This window comes from Diabrotica undecimpunctata, chromosome 3 (assembly GCF_040954645.1).
Source record: "Diabrotica undecimpunctata isolate CICGRU chromosome 3, icDiaUnde3, whole genome shotgun sequence".
Lineage (NCBI taxonomy): Eukaryota > Metazoa > Arthropoda > Insecta > Coleoptera > Chrysomelidae > Diabrotica > Diabrotica undecimpunctata.
The window spans coordinates 155,871,551-155,880,777 of NC_092805.1; positions in this window are offsets into that span (position 1 = coordinate 155,871,551).

Here is a 9,227-nt window from a genome sequence, read left to right on the forward strand (position 1 = left end):
TAATGGAAATTAGTTTATGCGGGATGTTTCTTAGCTGTAAAATTTTCCATAAAGCAGCATGAGATAAACAGTCAAAGGCACGCTCGAAGTCAACAAAAACCATGTATAGGGGTGTGTTCCATTCAACCGACTGTTAAATTACTCAGTCTTGGGTGTCCCTTTTTATATGATTAACAATATAAGTACATATAACTTTTATTGCTTTTAGTTTAGTGCTTTTTAAAAGAGTTCTACCATCAAAAAACTTTGGGACCCGCTGCCATTGAATACTTCAATAAAGTTTTTTTAATAGCTCTACAGTTGTTTACTGTCAAATCACCGATTTGACAAATCTTATGAAATGCTGGACTGATATAAGATATGTCTCATATGATTTTAAATTTAAATAAATTGTTATACAAAGAAATCATCTATATAAGTATAGCACATATAAGACAAAATCAACTCAAATAACATTTACCAAGGTTCACAACATATGCCCACCTGTAAGAATACCAACAGTAACGGACGCTAGATACCTTGGCCTCCATCTTGACCAACGTTTCACTTGGAAGAAACATATCCAGACCAAAAGAAAGTAACTCGACTTAAAATTCCGGCAAATGTATTGACTCCTTGTACGTAAATCAAAACTTAACATCCAAAACAAAATTCTTCTATACAAAGCCATGCTCAAACCTCTCTGGTTCTACAGACTACACGAATGGGGCTTTGCAAAGCCAACGTCGCTGAATATTATCTAAAGATTCTAGTCTAAACACTAAGATCTCGATAGTGGATGTACCATGGTACGTAAGTAATCAAACGCTTCACTCCGTCTTAAAGGTTCCTTTTACCAGGGAAGAAATCCATCAACTCCAATCACCATGAAAATGAGGAGCTAGTAAAGAAATTATTCAACAATGGTCCAGCCACAAGAAGACTAGATACAACCTGGTCCCAAGACCTACTTCAAAACTAAACCAAAATAGAATAAGTTGAGTTGGATGTCTCTCCTTCACGCCCAAAACTTCTAACACATTTACTTAATTCCCTGTAATTGATGTAGATTGTAAATATAAACATAATTATATAAAAAAAAATAAATATAGAAAATACAGATGTAAAAATAGATTTAAAAAAGAATAAATAGTAAAAATTGCAAAATCGGAGACTTCCACGGCCAGAGCCAGAATTATTTTTCTTAATTAAATCCCCATTTCTGCTTAATATTCATTTCATATTCAAAGCAGGATGTTAATTTTCACTATACAAATAATAATTCTTATTAAAAGTTTTTGTACCAGATATAAATTCTTTTTTATTTTTAATAGATAGGTATCACATTTATTAATGTAATTTAATCCGAAAACAGTAACCAACTAATTTAATAGCAGTAAATAACTTGCCTCTTGCAGTAGCATACAAATAAAATCGAGATAAGAAGCACTCACTTGTTTGCTTTCATAATATACACATGTTCCTTCATACTAATTAAGATCGAAATGAGATTATTGTGCCTCCCTTAATAACAGAACAGGACTTACCTTAAGAAGAATCTTATGATGATCAGACTTAACTGGTTAAAATTGTTAAACCAGAAAAAAGCATTATCAGTTCATCTAAAAAGAACAATATGAAAAACCAAACATCCATAGAGAAGTTATAACATGTGTGTTACCTTAAAAAGACATGTAGCAGTCAATGATATTAAATTTGTGAAAAAGCTTATAGTCTAGGCGGGATCTGTTTTGGATTGGACATTTTCCATAGGAAGCCATTTTTTTGCTGGAATCACTTCAGGATGTGCCCAATATCGATAATCATGATATGCGCCAGTCGCAAACCCTGTGCTAAATTTTTTATTTATCAAAATCTGAAAAAAATTGAAAATTTCTCATTTTTTTGCTCCTATTTTCGTTTATAATTCGGAAAATATTGATCCTAGAGAAAAAATTATATGAAGTTAAAAGTTTCGTTATTTAATTTTACACAATATTTCGTTAGCTAGAAATTGAAAATTTAATGTTTATTGTTGAAAAAATAGCAATAATTGGAAAAAAACTACAAAAAAATGAAGTTAATCCTTTAAATGTTTTCGACTTTCTAAACTTGACTTACAAGCTCCATGTTCCGCCTAGAAAAACTTTTTAATATGTTTAAAACGTGTGCTAAATCTTGTTAAGATCGGTCAGATAGGTATTGCATAATAATTTTGCAACCCAGCCTACTGAAAAAAAATCGCAAATTTTCAAATTTATAGTAGGCCCTAAATGAGGCCCACAGATAGTTGCAATTTTTTTTACACATAAAAGAAGGCTCAAACTTTCAAACGTTTTTTGTAAAATTCAAATCGGTTTACTAGGAGAGCCTAGAAATTTTTTTAAAGTTTTAAGCATTTTTTAGGCTTCTAAACAAATTGAATAACTTTACGAGCTTTAAACATATCAATTTCAAAATTTATACACTTAAAGAACATTAAAAGATGCTTCTTTAAAAAAAAAGATACATTCGGCTTACTGGTTGCCGAGATATTAAAGGTCAAAGTTGGCATTCATTTGCCGTGTAACCATAAGTGATAGAGGGCTCGTTTTTAAACAAATACTCTCGTCTTGTCAAGTACTTTTTATATGAAAAGTTTTACATAATGCGCTTTATGGCAACATCCATAAAAAAGACAAATAAAAAACCGTTTTCGCGTAAAATGTCGCTCGGAATGCATGAGAGGTGGTGGTGGGGGACATTCACTTTGAAATGTGAATCGGCGAATTCAAAATCATAGCGCGCGCTAAAAATTGCATTACCTCGGCTTCTTGTTAACCAATTTTGCTCTTTTTTTTTGAGTCGATGTCTCGGACGACAAGGATTTCAAATATCATATTTTCAAATACCATTTTTAATTGCAAAATTGGGAAATTTGCAATAAACAATTGTATGTTAAATAAGTAATTGCATTTTTTCTTCTTTTGAGCTTGCAATTTATACATTAAAGTGAATTGTTGCTTTTAGTAAACAAATATGTATTTATAAATTGTTAATAAATAATTTAAATTGTTAAGACAAAGGCGAAAGAAAAAAAAATTTTTTTTTCATAAATAAACTTTATTTTGACTCAATCTTCAATAATTTTTTTTAAAGTATTTTTCTTTTTTTTTTGGAAGGACAAGAATCTTCAGGTCTGACCTTGACCTTCAATATCTCGGCAACCAGTAAGCCGAATGTATCGTTTTTTTTTTTTTAAGAAACGTCTTTTAATGTTCTTTAAGTGTATAAATTTTGAAATTGAAAATGTTTAAAGCTCGTAAAGTTTTAAATTTGTTTAGAAGCCTAAAAAATGCTTAAAACTTTTAAAAAATTTCTAGGCTCTCCTAGTAAACTGATTTGAATTTTACAAAAAGCGTTTGAAAGTTTGAGCCTTCTTTTATGTGTAAAAAAATTTGCAACTATCTGTGGGCCTCATTTAGGGCCTACTATAAATTTGAAAATTTGCGATTTTTTTTCAGTAGGCTGGGTTGCAAAATTATTATGCAAAACCTATCTGACCGATCTTAACAAGATTTAGCACACGTTTTAAACATATTAAAAAGTTTTTCTAGGCTTAATATGGAGCTTGTAAGTCAAGTTTAGAAAGTCGAAAACATTTAAAGGATTAACTTCATTTTTTTGTACTTTTTTTCCAATTATTGCTATTTTTTCAACAATAAACATTAAATTTTCAATCTCTAGCTAACGAAATATTGTGTAAAATTGAATAACAAAACTTTTAACTTCATATAATTTTTTCTCTAGGATCAATATTTTCCGAATTATAAACGAAAATAAGAGCAAAAACATGAGAAATTTTCAATTGTTTTCAGATTTTGTTAAATAAAAAATTTAGCACAGGGTTTGCGACTGGCGCATATCGTGATTATCGATATTGGGTACATCCTGAAGGGATTCCAGCAAAAAAATAGCTTCCTATGGAAAATGTCCATTATGGTCTGAATTTCTACAGATCCCGCCTAGTCTATTACGATAATGGAACATTTAGAGATAAAGTTGTATAAACAATTAATTTAAACTAGGTACAGTTTACATATTAACAAACTTAGCACAGCAAAAGAACATGTGATACTCATATATGTATATAAAAAATTGTTGTAAAAACTTAAGTAAAAAACATTAAGATTAATATGTAAAGAACTAGAAAGATCATGAGATGCACTTCCAACAATGTATTATCAGTTAAATTAAATTTTGACTTTAGGTAACATTATTAATTAGTTAAGATTAAAATATAATATTTAAAAGTAAAATGAAGTTACCAGTCTTTAGCTTACTGAATGCCGCATTTACCTGTTCAAGTCAGAACAATGAAAAAGAACCAAGAGGTAATGACAACAATCAAATCCCGAAAGCTACAGTACAGATATGGCCTTCTACAAGCTATCTTGCAGGGGAAAATATTAGAAAGTAAAGTGCAGAAAGAAAGAGAACATCCTAGTATAGAATCTCAGAACCTGCTTTAACACAACATCTGTGCAGCTTTTCCACTCTGCTGAAGACAAGATAGATATTGCCATTATGATTTTCATCAATCATTGTGGATAAGCACCTTGACAAGAAGAAGAATAGTCTTGTATTTACTCTATTTTAATTTTATTCTTTTTATTATTTGTAGTTTTTATTTTGTATTTATGATACATTTTTCTATCTACGTCATCTCTTATTGTGAACCATTCTATACTTCCTAATCATGAGGTATCTTAATTTAGACAAAACAGATACAATAATTACACCTTAAGTTTAATTCTTCTTAATAGGCCAGAGAAAAAAGCAGTTGTTAAATACCTGTATCAACTAATGTCATGGGAAAATCCTTAGGTCTCTGGTCTATAAGGACACAGAAAATAATGTTAGCCTACATCTAGAAATCACAAATTGTCTTAAGCCATCTCTGTTTTTTAAAGTATTTTTTCTCGACATATTTTTAAAGTAATTAAACCAGCTATTCTTTTATTCAAACCAAATATGTGATATTCTCTTTTTATACCATATATCTGAATACCAATCATACCATAAATATCAGTGTTATTAATTATAAAACAAAAATTTATTATTATGAAACTGTTTCTCAGATTTTATCAAATATCTTGAGAATAATAAAAATATCATAATACATTATAAAGCTACTTTAGTTCGTCATAAATAATAGATAAATCTGCAATAGCCTAGAAGAATTAGTTTTTCAATGGTTTTCGAAAATATTTTGAGATTCGTTTTAAATTATAGTATACCAATCTTTTTTAAAAATTTTCTGGAGTTTTGAAATATGGTTGTATGCATTAATGGAGCTTAAGAGGCTACATCATCAAGACGGAAAACTCGTTCCAAGATTACAGCTTTAATTTTGAATATTTTGTCGAGATATTTGGCACACATATACGTGATATAGTAAAGAATGGCGGTACGGAGCCCAATTTGAGAAATATGTTAGTTTGTGGAAATTACTCTATAACTAAATAAAATATTACAAAAACGAGTCCGTACCGCCATTAAGAAAAACAAAAAAATACACTTTCTTCAAATAAACTTTTTTATCCCATGCCTAGAATCACCTAAAATCAATTATCTATAACAAGAAATCGAACTTAACTGAGTGAGTTGGCAACATAGAGAATTAGTCAGCGCACACCTGCGTCTGTTTTCTATGTAAGTGATAGCACGATTCTGCTCTGTTATCTGTATCGATATCTGTTCAGCCAGATATTGGAATATTATTTTGGATGTGGATTATGGATATTATTTTCATCCAAGATATTGGAATTCGTTATTGTTGATTCATAGTGAAGTAGTGTTTGTTTAAAATGAATTTATTTGGACTATTTAAAAAAATAGATTATTTGTGAGTTTTATAGTTATATTTTAAGTAAAAATATTTCAAATTCTAATGCGAGTATACAGGGTGTTTTAAAAAGGTATGTCATAAATTTAATCACGCATTCCGGGGACAAAAATAAATTGATTGAATCCAACTTACCTTAGTACAAAAGTGTACGCAAAAAAAGTTACAGCCCTTTGAAGATACAAAATAAAAATTGTTTTTTTACATTTTCTCCTAAACTACTTGACATTTTGTAATAAAAATGGACACGTTACTTTCTTGTTCTGAAAGCATTTTTCATAAAAAAGAAACAACAAAATCTAAGCGCACAGAAAAATTTTAAAGGGGGTGTGTAGCCCAATCTCTAATTATGATATTACAATAAATGTTTAAAATGACCCCCATTTTTTTCAATACACATTTGGTATCGTTTTAATAAGGAAAACCGAATGCGCTGAAAAACCATATTTTTCTGACGAAATTGATTTGCAGCTTCAATTATTCTTACCCTCAATTGTTGTTCGTCTTCTATTGTTACAGAATACACTTTCTCTTTCATAAACCCCTAAAAGCAAAAGTCCATGGGATTAAGATCTGGACTTCTGGGTGGGCAAGAAATAGGTGCGTCACGACCTCTTCCAATCCACCGACCAGGATACTGCCTGCAAAGGTATTCTTGGACTTCATTACTGTAACTCGGTGGAGCGTTACTGAAACCACATATCTTGCCTTATTGCAATATTCACTTCTTCCAAATACTCTTGTAAATCGTTTGTCAAGAACTGCAAATAATTATCACCATTTAAATTGTTGGAAAGAAATATTGGGCCTATTAGATTGTTATTCACAATTCCTGCCCAAACATTAACTTTGAAAGTCCTTTGGTGATGAGTCGTTTTTTTGGCGTGAGGATTTTCGTCGGCCCAAATGTGCTCGTTATCATGGTTTGTTATTCCATTTCTACGGCAGGTAGCCTCGTCGGTAAACAAAATATTTCTAATAAAATTAACATTTCGAGTGTTTTCCATTAACAACTAATCGCAAAATCCAATCCTTTTAGGATAATCTTCAACCAATAACTCTTGAACCGTTGTTAAATGATAGGTTTTAAGTAGCTGATAGCAGTGCAACTATAAAATTGCAGATCATATGCATAACATTTATTCCAACATTGTAACCGTTTCAAAAGATTTAAAAGAAAATCATTATAAATTTCGATTATATTTTTTTTTAAATAAAACTAGTAACCCCATCTATCTGTCAAGTACCTACCTGTAGCCGACTCAAGGATTCTTCTGTAATTCCCAAATATATCCGGTAGATGAGCATATTTTTCAACTTGTCACTCACGCCCAATTTCCAGAGAGCGCAAGAATAGCGTCTCGCCCTCGCTCGATATTTATTTTTTTAGACCCTTATTGGAGAGGCTATAATGCTGACTTATTTCTAATACTTGTCGCAAGATAGTATTGCTATGAAGTTATTCCAGATCATGGCCCAGTAGCGGTATCTTTTTATGGAATACCTAACCCCTCTTATCTAGGATGGTGGTGGATTGATATAAGACGTAGCCGAATCAATGGTTTATTTGGTGACTGATTAAATAAGGAAAGAAACAGAGCAGATTAAGGTTGTACCAATTTTTATTATACCTACTTTCAAGACAACGGAAATGATTATGAACTCAAAAAAAAAGAAATGAAAATATAGTGAAGTGTTCTATTTTATTTAGAGGTTTATTTTCTTCATTATTCCTAGTTGATAAATAACTATATTATTTTCAATGTAAACAAATTTCGAAATTTGGGGTTAATATACATATATATTCATTTACTTTATATTATTTTTTATTATTCTTAATTTAATTCGATACAAAGCTTTTTTATTTATGATAATGTAAACATAAAATAGTATTTTGGTATCATTTTGGGAAGACGTAACTTTTAATGTTTTCTTTTTGTTCATTACTAAGAAATAATAAAGAATAGTTTTCTTGTAAATTTTCGATAAATCTTATTTTTTTGCTCTTCCCCTTCGAGGATAAACCAGGGGTGGCGTCCAATAATAAATTATAATTTCATATTATCTAATTGTGCTTGGATTTAAAATACGATATAGTTTCTATATGTTTATGAAAACCCCGCCCAACACTCTTCGACAACGAGCGATTCTGGCCTTGTATATATCATTGTAGCACGGCAGTGTTACAACATCTCCAGTCTCTTTTAACACTTCTGTGGTGATCTGGTCTGCGCCAGGAGATTTTCTATTTTTTAACTTTTTGATTGCTTTTTCTACCTCTGACTTTATATTTGTTTCTCTCTCTGCAGTGAACTCGTCGTGATTTGCATTCTGGGGATCATCTGCATATAGACTTTGACAATATTTTCTCCATACCTCCGCAATCCCTTTCTCGTCATTTATAATATGTCGGTTTTGATCCATTCTTGTTTGTGTAGTTGGTTTAAATTCCCTGGATAGATATTGGATAGTAGTAATAATACATGATTTCAAATTGTATCAACAAAAAAAATAGCGTGAAGTATTCGTGGATAACTGGTCTTTAAAACACTTGCTCTATTTCGAGCACGACGGCGCAGCGGGAATGTTCTACAAAAAAATCGCGCGTATTTTAAAGACCTCAATATCCACTTATACTTTAAGATTCTATAATTAAATAAGGCCAGTGTTAACATGCAGCGGGAATGTTCTACAAAAAAAACGGGTATGGCAGTCCAGTGGGACTCCCGGTAGAAGTTATACTTCTATACACGCGTTCGCCGTTAAAAATTTATATAGGAGTCAATCTGCACAATAATTACTATAGGTAAGAGAGAGCAGAAAGAGAAAAATAATTAGTTATATAGGTATATGGTGCATCGTTTGCTGTATATAAACATTTGACCTGAAATAAGAGTATAGTAAATGAAGGATTGTATCAATATTTTAATGAAAATATATATTTTTATTTTTATATTTGTATAAAAGGAGTTGAATGCAAAAAAAAATTTACACATACTCTGCAGTAAAATTCATTGTTTATTTTGTTTTTGATTAATATAAAAATTACAATACAATAAATACACTGCAACATAATTCAATATAATAATACAATATAAATTAAAATGTAATATTCTTAAATATTTAAAACTGCCAATATACATTTATAACTTACTTTACGAAGATAAAAATAAAAAACCAACAACTCGGATTATGTTGTAAATTTTCATTTTATTTTAAAATTTATGTTTTTTGCGTATATTACATATATTTAATAAGATTAACGTGAGGTTTTTAAATATTTCAAAAATAAAAAAGGAAATTCATAATTGGGATTCGAACTCACAACCACCGGCATATGAACCAAACACGTAAAGGATTT